General features: G+C 36.3%; 1 protein-coding gene across 10 annotated transcripts in view; it reads left to right on the forward strand.

Moving 5' to 3' along the window:
* Positions 1 to 17611, forward strand: part of CHL1 (cell adhesion molecule L1 like) — a 202127-nt gene that overhangs the window by 92231 nt on the left and 92285 nt on the right. The window contains exon 3 of one of the 10 annotated variants that reach the window (XM_045493578.1): positions 9743 to 9790. The exons of the other annotated variants lie outside the window; for them this stretch is intronic. The gene's annotated coding sequence lies outside the window, so the exon portion shown is untranslated. The remainder of the gene's footprint in view (positions 1 to 9742; positions 9791 to 17611) is intronic. 10 annotated transcript variants of the gene reach the window in all.

A 17611-nucleotide genomic window follows, 5' to 3' on the forward strand; every position in this document is an offset into this window, starting at 1 on the left:
GTTTGTTTGTTTGTTTGTTGGTCTTTTTTCTTTCCTATCATTGAAATGTAAATTCTCTTATGTCAGTGCCAAAGTCTGTCTTGTTCACCCCTCTCCCTGGACGCTAGCTCTATGCCAGGCACATATGGACACTCACTGTGTAGTAGTAGATGTTGATGATCTTATCTTTTTCTTCAAACCATAATTCTCAACTGGCACATTTACATCTTGAATTGTCTTTCATTTTCTCTTGTATGTACTTGTGCAAGGTACTAAACACCTGTGTTGAAGTAATGGAAATGTGCTTTGGAGAAGATGAGCGAGCCATCTATTTGTGATCGTAGAATCAGTCCTAAAACTTCATCTACGGAGATTATAAGTGCCTGTCTTTGATTTGCTATAATCAACCATTTAGATTATGTTTATAACACATGGAACTAACGGGAGTTAATAACATTCTTTATTGGTGTCCATTAGCTCACTTTTTTTAACTTGGATTCTGACCGAATTATCTCCTCCTCAGTATACAGGAGAAAACAAACTAAATTAAGGTGCCCAAGTCAGTACATTTAATACAGTGTAGTATATTTTCCATCAGAAACTTGGTTACTACTTCAAGATTTAACCTTATTTTTCCATTAGAGGGTGACAGTTTATCTAGTATCTCCTCTAAGTCCAATCATTGTGTTAGATTCTTGCAAATTTTAGGTTCAAACACGTATAGAATTTACATACAAAATTTACATACACATGTATACAGTTTGTGATATAGCCATAAGGTAATTAGCAATTGGTTACAATTTGCTGCTAATGAGGTCAAGGGTACAGACTTACTGTTCCTCTGAGTATATATTTTGGCCCAGTTCCATTTCTGCAGATTTTACTCTGACCCCTGGGCTGCTGTTTCAAAATTGCTGATTGTCACTGGAAGAGGTCGTTTAGGAGGATGTGAGTGGTTCCCTGCTGACCCTGCACCTCTACTGGTCAAGGCTCTCAGCATTTCCCTGACAAATGGCATGTGTGGTGTGTTTTATCTTTGTATTCTCTTTATGTCAGGCTTTGTCCACAGGGATGAACATTAAAAGTTTTTTTAAATCAACAGGATCTAGAACATCATCTTTATATAGAGAAAGAAGCTTATTATTCAACAAAGCTTGAGATGAGCTTGATTGTGAAACTGAGGAGTATTTAATAGTTGTTTGCTATATTCCATCCTTTTGAAAACCTTTAATCAATACCTCTTCCATAACATCAAACGACATGGTGAAGTGTGATTTAGGGGAAAATGTGTGAATTAGAATCCTAGGATTCAGGCAAAAAGAAAAAAAAAGATAGATGGAATAGGGAGGCATCATTTATTTTGCTTTAATTTCTTGGTCTTTAAGAAAACACTATTCTTCATTTAAAAGGGAGTTATGGAACAAATATAGATATAATACTTTGGAGATTAAAAACGCACTTGCTGTGAAGTTTCTTTCTTTTTTTCCCTGAAGACTTGAGAACTTGGTATGCTATTTAATTCTGTAAATGTACTATGGATACCGTTATTTAATCTTTGAATTTTTTTTCTTTGCTTCATCTTCTTTTATGGATTAAGAGGCTTTATTCTGAAACTAACTCAAATAGGAGAAATGTAACAAAACCTAACTAAAAAAACAAAAACATTTATAGCTGATTCTCATTATTCATGGTAGTTGTGTTCTATAAAGTTATCACAAATACTAAGTAAATGCTGAACCCCGGATCCTGGGGAAATACAGGCTTAGGTTTCTATTAGCTTCTGGTCACAGCATTTCAGTCAACTGATCAATGCATAACTCTGTTTTAAGTATGTTTTTATGTAATCATTTATTTAATGTATATTGTTTATTCATTAATATTGGACTCAGGGCCAACAGCACTGTAACTCATTCCTGAATGAAATGTAATACAAATGTTTTCCCCCCAAGACATATCATATCATAGCCTTCTTGCACTTAGGAACATCAGGCAGTGCTTTCACAATGCTTTTAAAGAGCAAGCGATTTTAAATAGCAAAATCACCAATAAAAAGTCTAAAAATGAGAAAAACTAAATAGATCATGAATAGGACTCTCATGTGCAGTATGGGAATTAAAAAAAGAAGGTAGAGAATCGCCTTGTTCAACTTCGGCTGAAACAGGTGTGTTAGGCAACTTAAATTTTTCTGTGCCCTGTGCATAGTTTGTATCTGACCTTAAAAGTGCTGTGAGTACTGATTTGAGGGCGATAGGTTAAGTTTAGCTACTAGGTAAATTTATAAATATGGTGTCTGCAAATAATGAAGACCAGCTGTATAAGCATTTTAGGTTAGAAAAGAGAACTAGTTTTTCTCAGTCACTTAATGAGCCAATTAAAGACCATGGCTTAGTGTTTGTTTTCTTCTCTTGATTTCTTATTTGATTATTTGAGTGTCAAATTCTAACCAGTCATTCCTGACTAACATAATTTGGGAAGAAGCAATGCCTTGCTCGCTTACCACTTGCAACCCCTGGCCCTATACCTGGAATACAGTAGGCATTCAGTTAAATCTTTTCAAGGTTGTATGAACCCCTTCCTTCATTTGTAAGAGGAATTTTGTGGAATTGCTGTAAACATTAAATGTCATTAAGGTGAGTACACCTGTAACCACATGCAAAAATGTTAGCTATGATGATCATTGTAAATTATTTTTAATAAGAGTAACTCTTATTTGTATTAATTTATAAATGATATTATATAGATTAATACATTAATATAAGACCTTTTGTGAAAGGAAGATTACCTATTTAATACACATTCATTTTTTTTTTTGAATCTTTATTTTTGAGAGAGAAAGAGAGAGAGAGAGAGAGAGCAGGGGAGGGGCATAAAGGGAGACACAGAATCTGAAGCAGGCTCCAGGCTCTGAGCTGTCAGCACAGAACCTGATTCGGGGCTCAAACTCACGGACCATGAGGTCATGACCTGAACCAAACTTGGACGCTTAACCTACTGAACCACCCAGGTGCCCCAATACACATTTAAAGTATAAGTCATTTATTTAGTAGGTCCTTTAAGGCAAGGGCAGGAGGATAGATTTGTTAACAAAGGAAACTGTTGATTTTTCAGTTGCTAAAGAAGAATGACTTTTGAATCTTTTTATCTCCTGGAAATATAAAATGTAATCTTATAATAGCATCAGACACATCAGCCTAATTCTATTTCCTTATTTTTATAGATATTTTTTACCTACATCTCATTTTTATTTTCACTTGCAGAGCAAATTGAATAAATGAACTATACAGTTTTCCTCATGTTGATTTTGGTTTTATTTCTCCTTTGTTCTTTAGAGGGAATTAAAGTGTCTAGGAGTGCGGAGGCAGCCCTACCAGCCTGGCCATATACTTGGTTTTCTGGTAACAGCTGTTTTAGGCCCATTGGTATAAATTTACTGTATAAATAATTTGGTTCATAGAAGTGATCAAGTAGTAAACAAATTCTGAACATTGGCATCTTAAGTTAATAGTATATAATTACTCTTCAAATAAGAGATTTTTAAAGAACATCTTTTTCTTCCTTTTTGAAATATTTACTTTTTGAAATATGAAATATGAAAATTTTTGAAATATGAAAAAGATCCATATTTGCACTGGCTGCCTTAGAAGTGTTTGGTCTGTGCTTTTTCAAAATGATTGTCAGCAAACATAATGAGCCTTGGACCCATCCAGTAGCTTTGCTAACATATGTCTGCAGAAGGATTTTTAACATCCTGCTGACTGTGCTGGTCCTGTCGAGCCTCACAGCAGGAAAATTGTCTTTTGCAGCTCAGCTTATGAATATAACCTTTGCATGTTTGGAAATACTCCTTCTGAGGCAGGATTTATACTTATGCCTTGATTCCAAGTGCGTATTTTGATATCAGTGTTAAACAGGAGACAGAAGAGCTGACAGTGATTCACCTTGCACTTCTCATTATGTTAAAACTATCTGTTATCAGTATCTCATTCTTTATTGGATTTACTGCTGTGTATAAGCTCTGCATATGATAAAGGTGTTTCTTACAAATTCACATTCCAGAAATGCTGGCTCTGTATTTTAAGTACTGTAAACATATCTAAGTGTCAGACATCATTTTCATTAAAAATGCTTTAAGTCAGGGGTGCCTGGGTAGCTCAGTTGGTTCAGTATCTGACTTCGGTTCAGGTCATGGTCTCACAGTTCATGAGCTTGAGCCCTGTGGGGAACTCTCTGCTCTCAGCACTGAGCCTGCTTTGGGTATTCTGTCTCCCTCTCTCTCTGCCCCTCCCTCCCTTGTACTTTCTCTCTCTCTGTCAAAAATAAACATTAAAAAAAAAATGCTTTAAGTCAGGACGATAAAAGGGTGTATTGTTACCGCCAAGAGGGCAGCTATTGCTTGAATGGGAACCTAATCTTTTAGGCCCTGATGGGGCTATCTGTGATAAGTGCACATATTTAATCACAGACTTTTGTTTGCCTCTATCATGTATTTATTTAATTTGCTATTTTACGTATGGAAGTCAAGAGTCAGCTTTTATAATCATTTAGAACATCCTTTTAAAATAATTATTTTCTAAATATAAAATTTTTATATTAGAAACACTGTCTGCAGCACCACAGTGGAAATTAATAGAGCCAACATAATTAGGAAGTTTGATTCACCATGCCCCAGGAGGTAAATCTTGTTAAGGGGAGACCTTGATGTTCTTACCTAAATGAAGTACCAATGTTTTTTAATGATTATTATCAGCCTGATTGATAGGCTTATGGTAAGACCAAATAATGTTTATTAATTATGTTTGCATATAAATATATAGATACAGCACAGTGCTTTATATTAGTTTGTAAAATAAACATTGTATTTCATTTAATTAATGAACTACTATTTAGTTATTAAAGCTGAGAAATGCTGAAGTAGAAACTTTAAAAGAAACGTGCTTAGGTGGGAAAGAAATATATTGGATTCTCAACCAGCTCGATCTTTCCCCATTCTGAAAAAAAATAAGCAAATGTGAAACAAACCAAAAAAAAAAAAAACCCACAAAACAATAAATAGGGAATATTTATTCAGAAATCAAAGGTCAAGCAGGATATGTTCCAATATTTGTTGAGATACTGTTGAATCTCCTGCATCTTTCACCTCTGTGCTCCCATCAAAGATTCCAAAGAATGAATCTGAGCTACTGTGACTTGAAGATGTCGTGAACACATTTGTGTGTCTTGAGTTGTGCTTCCTGATGCTATTATGGGGAAAGTCTATCGAAGATTTTTAACAATAAAGGTTAGAATCATGAGGGCTGATTTTTGAGTCTACTGACAACTAGAAAAATAATCAGAACTCATATTACTCATGTCATATTATTTGGTTGCATGTGCTTGGAAAAAACAAACTAGGGTTACATTTAAGTGATATTTAAAAAACAATGACCACATACAAAAGACAATTTGTTGTTGAAAATGGCACGTTTTCATTTGTTTTATGGCTGAATAGTATTCCTCTGTGTGTGTGTGTATCATAATTTCTTTATCCATTCATCCATTGGTATACACTTGGGTTATTTCTATGTCTTGGCTATTGTAAATAATGCTACAGTGAACATGGGGGTGCATATATACTTCTTCTTCTTCTGATCATGAAATTATTGTATTAGCAAAAGTACACCACAGTGAACACTAATATAGTCCACGTAATTAATAAGTTGGATTCACCACATCCCAAGATGGAATGTATTTTGACCTTCAGAAATGAAGTTAACTGGAATTCAGCATTGAGACTGCCTGATTGGCATAAAGTTACAAGTCATTAATTTATTCCATTTTATTGATTTAATAAACATATATAGAATGCTTGCTATGTGCCAGACACTGTAATGCTATTGTAAGATATTTTAGATTACTTATTATTGTAATGATACTTACTACAATGATAATTTATTGACAGATGGAACTTGGGCTTTTTTCTCCTTCCTTCCTTCCTCCCTCCCTTCCTTTCTTTCTTTTCCTCCTTTTTTCTTTCTTTCTTTCTCTTTCTTTCCTTCCTTCCTTCCTTCCTTCCTTCCTTCCTTCCTTCCTTCCTTCTTTTATGTTTGCCATAAATAAGATTCCACCAATTCATTTCTCTTTATAAACACAATTTGCCTTCCAATCACTATCCCACATCTAACAGAGCGTAGAGACAAAGCTGGACTTTATGTATTTGGGGGAGTGTCTATTAGAATAATAAGGAGCTAATGGTTCATGCAGAATTACTCTCCTTACATAAACAATTACCATGCCAAAAAGGTTAGGGAAGAAGTCAAGGAGCAAACAGCATTTAATTTGTGAGAGTTTCCAGTGCTCCAAAAGCACAGAAGGAGCAGCTGCTTAAACATTGCTTGCCCTTTGACTAATGGGCAAAAGCACTGAATGGGACTTACATGTATAAGACTTAAACAAAAGTACTACTACACCACCACCATGGGAAAAAAAACAGAAAAACAAAAAAAACAAAAAAAAAACTTTTCCAAAGTAGTTTGAAGTTATAATAAGAAAGAGACCACAGATGCAGAATTATCCATTGTTTTATTGTTTGAAAGTGTGGGGGAGGAAAAATAATTGTTCTTCTACTCTTCTAGTTTCGTGACTGAGAGTCCTCCTAATAAAAGACAGATTAACAGGAGAAAAAACAGTCAGCTGCCTGGTTAGTTCAATTGGTTAGAGCGTGGTGCTAATAACAAGAGAAAAAACAAACATAAGTTTAATAACAGGTACACCTCTGATATACATGGGAGATGCTCAGGAAAACGGAGTAATTCTCCAAAATGGTCCAAGCCATCACCTTAAATACCTTCTTCAGCTAAACCAAAGATGTCGGAGGAAAGGGAAGGCCTGTTATGAAAGGTTACTGGGAAAAGCATAGTAAACAAAGATCAGGATGTTATGTAAATTCAGGTTGTTGCCTTACAGATATGAGCTTCTAGAGATTTAGTGATCCCTCCTGTTTGTGGTACAGCCAAGAAGACACTCTGACAAATGGTGAATTCTCTCGTAAATGTAAATGCCTCTTACAAAAGGGTAACTCTGAGTTTCTCCTGTGCCAGCTGTTTCTGAAAGATAATAAGCCTAAAATAATCCTCATGCCACAGAGGCATATTTTAGCTGGCATATTCTACTCCTCTTCAAAAGTAACTCTTTTTTCCTGTTCTGAGTCATCCCAGATTCAGACTTCTAGCAGGGTCCCTAAATAAAAATGTAAAGGGAAATGTTAGCCCTATTCTGAAACAATGAAAAATAAATTATCTGCCTTTGGGTATGCAGTTTGAATTGAAAATATTATTATGTCAATGAAGCTTAATTTGCTAAGCAAATGAAAAAGACTGATAAAGCACAGCAATGACTTTGGCTTTTCTTTTTTACTTCCTTTACTATTAACTATTTGCTACTTAGCAAATTTCGGGCCACTTATCTAGTGAAGAAGTATGCTCTGTTCTACTGATTGCAGGCTTATGTTTTAAGAACTGATTGTAAGTGGATGTATAAAATCATCATTTGGTTTGAGTTTAGAAGATAGAGCCATAGCACATCTCCTTCCTGGGGGAGGGTGGGAATCAGAATCACAGCATAACCCTCCCCAAGGAAATACTCCTCTCATTTCCATTCAACTTTTCATCTTTTTTGTTTAATCTTTGATGTGGTAGGAGTTTAGGTCCCTTTTTGGAGAGTGCTGAAATTTATGTAGCATATTGTTTGGAATGTATTTCTTGAGTTTCTTGGTGCCTCAGATGAATTTTCTATTTTAACATCCCGTTACCCACTTAATTACTTAATTAGTAAATACTTACTTGGTTTTTGTCCAAATTGAAAATTATTACTGGCCTATTACTGAGTTAAGATCCCTACTCAAATATATAGATTTTTAAAATCTTTTATAGATGTTACAAGTGACAAAAACTTAAGCTACTTAATACTAAATATAGAACTCATTACTTCATATTTGAAAACTATGTGAAAATATGGGTGGACCTGGCCTTACAGTCCTGGTACTAGGACTCAAATGCTTTTACCTCTCTCATACCCATCTCTGCTTTCTTCCTTTGGCCAGGGCCCAACGGGACAAGAGCACCTGGCTCAAGGGGGTTTCCCACCAGACCAGGTTTGGCCACTTGTCACTGACAAAATCCAAAGTAGAGAGATGAATGGCAGTGTAACAATAAAGGGATTATTTTAATGAGGCCAACACCAGGAAGACTGTGAACTAATGTCTCAGAGACTGCCTCCAAAGTGCTGAAAGTACTTCTAGGTTTATATAAGGAAAATGTCAGAGAACAGTTGGTGGGTATTGTAGTTGGGTGGTAAAGGTCCTGTTGATCATTGTCTTGGGGTCCATCATGCAGGGTCATTATTGCTTGAGGAGGTAGTTTGAGTTCCCATCGTGGGATGCTTTGCCTGCTGGGTCTTTTGTCCTAGTTAGATGATAAAGGGGAAAGATGAAGTTCAGATGTCCAGACTGAGGTTGAAATTGAGGTAGTTGAAGTCCTCGTTCATTTGTGAACATTTTTTTTCCTTTCTTTTTTTTCTTTTCTCATTTACTTCTCCATGAGTTTAGAACCATGGTCATTGGCTATTTCTGACTCATGCTTTCATAGATTTATGACCTCAAAGGAAAACAGGGTTTAGAAATTCTTAGGGAATCATTTTCATTGCCCATGCTTGGGTCACAGGTCCATCTCTTGGACCTATCACAGTGACCTAGAGAGGTTAGAGGTTGTGAGTGGCCCACCTTAGACCATGAGCCCACACCTCAAACAAAATTTGTGGGAGGTTATTTTAATAATGAGAGGAGGGGCACCTGGGTGGCTCAGTCAGTTGAGTGTCCAACTCTTGATTTCAGCTTAGGTCATGATCCCATAGTCATGAAATGGAGCCTTCCATCAAGCTCTGCATTGGATGTGGAGCCTGCTTGAGATTCATTCTCTCTCTCTCTCTCTCTCTCTCTCTCTCCCCACCCCCCCCCACAATACCTTGATTGTAATCTCTCTTTAAAAAAAAGGGCACGTGAGAGGCAGACATATAAGAGTTGTTCATCCTATCATGAACAAAATACTATATGGGGGGAAATATGGGAGGAAAATAGAGTTAAGTTAGAGCAGAGCAGTTAAACTAAATGCACATAAGATTTTTCTTTTGGTTACTTAGAATATATATGCATATAATTTTAGCAGTAAGGTTGGTAGTGAATTCAGGGGGATAGAGTGAAGTAATAGGAGATGTAGAGAGGAGAGACTGTGCATTACAGAAGAATTGAAAGAAATTTTGGTGATCTGAAAATTAATAGGTGAAGAGGGCATGGATTGGAGAGGTATCAAGTGAAAGGACTACAACAGAGACCTGGTTAGATAAATATGAGGTGATAAGGAGAGGAAAAGATCAAAGAGTGATATGGGTACAAGAATAGGGAAAGAAAAGGAATCAGAAAGTGTAATTTGTGGTGAGAAAATTAAACTGATATTATTATCATTATTTTTTAAATTTTTTTTAGAAATGTTTATTAATTTTTGAGAGACAGAGAGAGCCTGAGTGGGGGAGGGGTGGAGAGCGAGGGAAACAGAATCCGAAGCAGCCTCCAGGCTCCAAGCTCTCACCACAGAGCCCGACGCTGGGCTTGAACTCATGAACCATGAGATCATGACCTGGGCCAAAGTCGGATGCTCAACCTACTGAGCCACCCAGGCACCCCTCATTATTAATAATAATATTAATATTATCTTTGGTTTGCTCTTTTTTCCAGACTAGAAGATTTTGGCTTTATAAGGAAGCGTATTGTAATTTGAGAATTGTGAGTAAAATTAATTTTAGATTTATAAGCACCTTTCCGTGTGGTATGAACAAATATAATAAAATTCTCAAGGAATAGGCTATTTTTAGTCAGTGGAAGGTAGAACATTATTATTTTAAAACCATACAATACTTAACACATTGTAGAGAGAGAACAAAGCTGTCTCCAATAATGCATGAATGATCTGTATTATAGAAGTACTTTTCTGAGAGAACACTTGAAATACCATTTGGCTGTCCCTTCTCCCTAGTTTGCTTTGTATCCCATGGAGATGATCTGACCTTAAGCTTTTGTTAGCTTCAAAGAGAGCTCCGTGCTTGGCTCATCTCTGTGGGACTGAAGAAACACACCCTTGGTTAACAACAGGAACCAAATTGATTTTAATTTTGTGAATTCTTTACTCTGATGCAGGAAATGTTATCTGGCCATCTCTGTGGTTTAGTGATTATAGGGGGGGATTAGAGTTCAAAATACAAATGGACTCTGTAGATCTGGTATAGCTGTTAGGTCCAGAGGTAGAGGGTATTAGGTGGCCCTCTTGACAGTCATCTGCGATTATGTTAATAAACCTCCTGAGTGGACTTGTTCCACCTCAGTATACAGCCTGTCTTCTTCATGGTTTTCAGTGCTTATAATTCTGGAAAGGTACATTATATCAATAATATCATTATCAATATTTAATCCTGGCATTATGAATGTTCTTTGGATATATCCAAAGAGCTTTCACTCAGAATTTCAGTGCATTATGTTAAATAGACATAAAACTATGTTCTTTTAGGAAATATATATTGGAGACTGAGATAATACAGTGGGTCAAATTATTACAGATTATTACAAATTACAAATTATTTTAGGCACAGGAAGCACTGTTTAAAACTGGTTCCAGTGCATGGTCTGATGCACAAAGAGAGGATCTGGGAACTTCATTCACTGGAGGTTGAGAACTTCCTTCCTTTTTTTCCTGTGCCTTATGATTACCTAAGGGAGAAGTCCTTGAACTCCAGTGAGTGAAACTTCCAGGTTCTTTCTTGCTGCATCAGAGCACCTATTGGACCCAGTTTTATGGAGGGGATCTGTAAGTGACGTGTGACATTTTCATTACTTGCACAAATAGAGGATAGGTTATAAAAATCTCTATTTTATATTCACATAATTGTAGGGCTTTTTCCAAACACCATGCCCCATAAACCATAGCTCCCAGGTTTATTTACCAGAGGCCAAGCCTCACAGTCAACATTTCATAGAAAAGTGCTCTCCTGTCAGTCAGTGCCATTACCTTACTTTCCAGAAGGGGTGATCCCTTGGTCAAGGGAAAGAATGAATGCCAGACCTGCTGCATAGCCATGTTTTTTCTACATACCTTCTAGGCATTGTGGATATAGAGATGAGTAAAACGATCCTTGCCCTCAAATATTTTTACAGTCTACAGAGAGGAACGCAAAACCAATACCACAGATAATAAATCTGAAACCCTAAACATGGTACATGGCATATAAGAGATCTCTCAAAAGATGGCAGTATTTTAAAAAATAGTATTAACAAGGCAATAGTGAAGCTATAACATGGTTTAATATTATGAGAAAGGTGAAGTCTCAGTGGATAATACAATTGGTCCAGTTTCAAGTTTATGTTTTCTGCTGACATTTACCAATTTTTCATGTGCCAGATACTATATGAGGATAAATAAGACAGCAGTCTCAGTTCCTGTGAACTTTCAGCCTTAGAGGAGGCATAGCCAGCTAAACAAATAATACACTATGACATTATGTTATGTGAAATAGGTCTGACAGAGGAAGACAAATACTGTTCCAATTTATGTGTATATATTCTCACTTATATGTGGAACCTAAAAAAGCTTGAACACAGAGATAGAATAGAATGGTAGTTACCAGGGTTTGGGGATGGGGGCACTGGGGAGATGTTGGTCAAAGTATGCAAACTAACAGTTATAAGGAAAATAAGTTCTGGGGATCTAAGTTACAGTATAGGAACTGTAGTTCAGAACACTGTGTTATACTTGCAAGTTGTTAACAGAGTAGAACTTAAATGTTAATGCCACACATACACACACACACACACACACACACACACACACACACACACAAATGTAATTATGTGGGATGATGGAGGTGTCAAAAGCATACATTATGATAAGGGTGCTTTAAAAAGTCTATTGATTAGCTTTAGCAGAGCAGCAAATTTGGATTCCAGAAATGCAGAATCAATGTACAAGTTAAATCTTTAGGGATGAACAATCACTTATTGAGTAAAGCAAGAAGATAAAGGCGTTTCAGGGAGAAGGAATAATATGGGCAAAGCATAATGGCATGGGGAGCTGTGAATACTTAAATAGGTTTTCCTTGGATGATGATGAGAGAAAACACTGGAAAAGTAGATTGGAGTCAGATGATAAATGGTGCCAGCAAGAATGAATTATAATAAAAATGACAAACATTGCTACTGAGTTTTGAGAAAGATGTTCCAGGTACAATATTATATACAAACGTTGTATCTTGGGTGATTATAGCATTTTAGGAAGACAGAATTAATATCTGGATTTTAAAAATGATGATCTAGTCCAACGGCTAATTAGATATGATGTTGAGATTTGCATCCAGAACTGAATTACTGAAAACCCATTCTATCTCTTTGAAGTCTCCATGATTCTAGCTCCCATAGGCTTGGAGTTTGCACACTGCCTTAACCTAATAGGGAAGTAAGGAAACCACATAAGCAACAGTTAGTCCCCAACCAGAGACTATATCTGTATGGGTCTGCACTAGTGAGCTTGCTTGGAAATATGATATCAAAGTTCACTACTGCTCCCTTGTCCTTTATGCCAAGGTTGCAACTCCTGGCCTCTCTCTTTTTTTTTTTTTTTTTAATTTTTTAATGTTTATTTCTTTGTGAGAGAGACAGAGTGTGAGTGGGGGAGGGTCAGAGAGAGAGGGAGACACCGAATCGGAAGCAGGCTCCAGCACAGAGCCCGACATGGGGCCCAAACTCACAGACCATTAGATCATGACCCAACCAACTGGGTCGCCCAGGCACCCCTGGCCTCTCTTTAACACAAAGTGTTTGACCACCTCCACCTTGAAGGTTTCGATAGGGAAATGAAAAGATTATTACTGAGTTTCAGAAAGATATATTGGTCAAAAACTTGAAGGAAAATGGAAGTTTATAAAATACAGGTTTAGAGAAAATTATTAGAAGCCTGCTGTAAAAATTGACAAGAATGCGAAACAATACTATTTTTCCTGCTTAAGAGAATTCATAGCCAAACTCCTACTGGCAATTCTAACCCAATAAAACAAGCAAAAGTGACTTGTTACAGCCAGCAGTTACATCTGGGTTACCATTATCCTTCACTGAATGATTCAACACTTAATGGAAGTGATTTTTGGATGCTCAGAGAAGGGATTCTTCTGCAATTATATAGCTCTTTGCTGAGACTCAGCATTGTGTAGTCAAAAGTGTAAGGAGCAAAACACAGAATTCTTGCTGTGAAAATCACTTCTTCTTAAGAGATGCTTCATTGCCATATAATAGTTGGCACTGTGGTGCTTTTACTTTATGGAAATTGCCTTCCTGCCTGGGGCTCTTCATCCAAAAAGAAGTCACTTCTTTGGGTGACTGGGTGGCAGCTTTTATTTATCAATTATTCTGTAATAAATTACACTGTAGTCTACCTGATCGTGAATAAATTTTACTTCCTTTTTGACTCTTAGCTATGTCAAATTCAGACTGCATGACAGACCACAATGTTTATGAAAACAGAGTATCTCTGCAGCTATATCGTTTATTGATGGTATGTTAGTAACAAAGAAGGATAGTTTGAGTTCTGTCATTCCAGGGGAAGAGCTCTATAACAAAGAAGTACCAAGTGGCTAAAAGTCACTTTTAGTTCCCATAACGTTTGATCCAAACATTTACTTAACACCTTCTTTGTCACTGTCGCTTGCTAGTGACTCTGGATATTTCAATGAATATAGTAGTGTCTTAGAATTGCAAAATACAGCATAAAAGAAAGTTTTTCTAGAGTTGAGAATGTTCTTTGTATTCAGGGACATCTAATTGTTAACAAAAACAAAATTCAGTTGAGTAACTTTAAAGATCATCTTGGCATTATTTAATGATTCATGAATTGGGCAGCATCCCATCTAGCAAATAGAATGGAACTCTGAAATGCTGTACAAAATGGGAGAGACTTATAGGCACAAGGGGACAGGAACAAGGAAAGAGTGGATTACCTCACCTGTGTGGTCTATCAAGCAGATTTCGTCACTACTGCTGACCAGGAAATTCCTAGTTGCCTGCTTTAAGGTTATACTCCAGGGTGAGATGGAAACTGCAGTTTCGTTATGTATTAAGCCTTGTTTTGGTGATGTGAGGCCTAGTACAAGTGACTCCATTTTGGTCCTTAAAAAAAAAAGTACACAGTAAATAAACTAATGGTGAAAAGGTGATGAACTTAAGAACATTCATAACACCTGCAGTGACCTCTATCCTAATTATTATTTTATCTATCTGTCTATCTATCTATCTATCTATGTATCTATCTATCTATCCATCTATCAGGAGCACATGCAGGGGAGGGATAGAGGGAGAGGGAGAGAGAGAATCTTAAGAAGGCTCCATGCCCAGTGTGGCACCCTGGGACTCAATGTCACCACTGTGAGATCATGATCTGAGCCAAAATCAAGAGTTGGACACTTAACCAACTGACCCCCTCCCAATTATAAATTTATAGCCCAGTAAGTTTGAAATCTTTCAGTTTTCAATTATGATTTTCCTTAAACTGAAATTAGAATAACTAATAACTTGTGACTTTCCCAGGAAGAGTCCCATGACTTTTACCTGTTGATTCTATGAATATCACTCTATAACTTGCCTTTTTTACCTAACAGAATGTCATAGATATATGATAGCATTTATGTAACAATGGATACCTTATGTACTATATTATATATCATATATATTTCTACAGAAAAGTTTCTGGAAGTGTTCATACTTTTTTAATGTTTATTTTATTTTTGAGAGAGAGAGACAGAGAGATAGAGCACAAGTAGGGGAGGGACAGAGAGAGAAGGAGACACAGAATCCAAAGCAGGCTCCAGGCTCTGAGCTGTCAGCACAGACCCCGATGTGGGACTCAAACTCAACAACTTTGAGATCAAGACCTGGGTCGGCATCAGACGCTTAACCGACTGAGCCACCCAGGCATCCCTGGAAGTATTCATACTTTAAGTGTTAGCCAGCAGCGGAGAACATGATGAAATGTGTGTAATCTTTAATCTAATTATTGTTATTAATTAACAAGCTAATTATTATATTTAATGTTCTATCTTTTAATATGTTTAATTATTTTTTGGACTTTTATAGGGATGCATTTTTATTATAAAATGAATAAAAACTCATTCAGAAATGTATGCACTAAAAATTTAGTACATTTAAAAATGTTAATATTAGATTCAAGAGTCAGAAGATTATTTTATATTCTTAACATATGAATTTAGGTAAACTGTATAACTTTACCCCCAGAAAATTATATCTAACTGGTTATCATACAAATAAAAGAAGTCAGTCAGTTCAAAATGACATATAAGGCTGAAATTGCTTTCTTGTTCTTATTTCTTATTCATGGAAAACAAGTACAAAATATGAGTGGTAGGGATCTAGGTCATGGGCCCAGGATTCTGCATTAATTCATCTCATAAAAGTACAAAGGATGATCAATCAACTTTGTCGGCTCTAATGCCATCATCAGAGTGATGATGAGCTAAAGGAAATTATAAGCTATTTATAAATTTCTCTTAAGTACCTAGAAATATTACTTTGTATTTTATGATTTTAATTTTTTTTTTCAACGTTTATTTATTTTTGGGACAGAGAGAGACAGAGCACGAACGGGGGAGGGGCAGAGAGAGAGGGAGACACAGAATCGGAAACAGGCTCCAGGCTCTGAGCCATCAGCCCAGAGCCCGACGCGGGGCTCGAACTCACGGACCGCGAGATCGTGACCTGGCTGAAGTCGGACGCTCAACCGACTGCGCCACCCAGGCGCCCCTGTATTTTATGATTTTAAAAGAATAGGATTGCAATTTAGGAACTGTATAGTGGCAAGCTTAAAATTCCTGAAATACCTAGGTATTCATGCATCTGGTAGACTATTTGCAACAAAACTACTTATACCTTTTTTATGAATTTGAGTAAATAACATGCCACTTCATCTCGACAATGATTATGCATCAGTATTATTTCTTTAATATGCCTCAGATCTCAATGATTACGGTTGATTTTCTTTATTATGTTCCTCCTGAAAGTTATGAATTGACAAGAGGGATGTTTTTATGAACTCCAGATTTCAGGAGGGGTTGGGAAGTCTAAAGTTTAGTATATGGCTGTTAGCATTTTTAACCTATAAATTGCTTTAGGTTGTACCTTAGAGAAAACAAAAGGAAATATGAGGACAAAATAGAAGACTTGAAAAAATTGTAAATATGTTGTAAAATAATATAATGACAGAAAATAAAAAATGAGATATTCCAAACTATGAACTGGTTATATTCATAATACAGCCTTGACCTCTCTGAAAGAACATATTAGTGTCTCTGGTTTGTGTGCTTAATATTCACTAGAAGCTGTTAATGATTGTGGTCCTCCTAGTCACAATAAGATTCTTAAGTGCCGTAGATGATTAAAGAAAAATAAAACCAAACTCAAGTACCAATTTTTGACTCATTCTTTAAAGCCTGCAAAATAACCTTATGTTAAGGTTAATGGTGTGTAACTTTCTCCGATTTATAAAAGTATCTTTTAGAGATAATGCCTCCATACAGAAGGTTTATAGGATATAATGATCTCTTGGTGTTTGCATGCTGACCTAATCTAATTTGTTCATTTTTCAATCATTAGTTCTTTTTGTAGATACTGGTAGTTTCCAAGACTCAGAGGGAGATGAATATTTTAGTTCTCTCACAGCCTGGCTACCAGGTGCCTTGTGAGTAGGCAGTCTTAGGCTGAAGTTCCCTAGATGAACAAAAGTTTAGTTGCCATCAGATGTACACATGTGCTCATATACATGTGGGTGCACACACATGCAGATAGTACACACATAGTTTTTCCCTCTATTCTTTGAGCTCAATGGAGTCCCAGATAATTGTGATACAACTCTGCAAGAAAGCTTCCCTAGCAGCAGATAGGATGTTCTAGCTCTAGGATTCAGCTATCCTTCCAATTGGAGTTGGGAAAGAACTCTCATTGCACAAGTGAGTGGAATCGTAAGCCTAGGATGCAGAATGTTTGTAAGCTGTAGGGCTTGCTTGATTTTTATACTCTCTTCATGAAAGGGTATTTGTGTCTGGACAAACATCTTCAATGAATCCACCTATATCCTGAATACCCCTGGTTTTACTATGAAGCATTCTTCAAACATTTACAAGCCACCTGATATTTTAAAAACTAAAGATATCCAAAGTACTTGACATAGCCAGTTCATCTACATTTAATTAGAAGTTTAGCAAAGTTTTGGTTAAAACCTTTCAAATATTATCTAACCACACTGTAGGATGCAGTAAAATTCAGTTTTAACATCTATATAACTCACAAAGTTTATGCTGTAAGTTTTCTAAAGTAAATTTTAGAAAATATAATACTTTGCTTCTGTAGGCACTTGTCAGAACCACTAAAACTTAGGAATATAGTTGGTTTCAAGTAGACACTAATAAAATTAATGAGATTTGTTGAAAGTTCTATTTCTGTTACCTTTGTGATTGCAACAAGTGTAGCAATATTTAGATCAAGGTATTACATATTCAGACA

This window comes from Leopardus geoffroyi, chromosome A2, assembly GCF_018350155.1.
Source record: "Leopardus geoffroyi isolate Oge1 chromosome A2, O.geoffroyi_Oge1_pat1.0, whole genome shotgun sequence".
NCBI lineage: Eukaryota > Metazoa > Chordata > Mammalia > Carnivora > Felidae > Leopardus > Leopardus geoffroyi.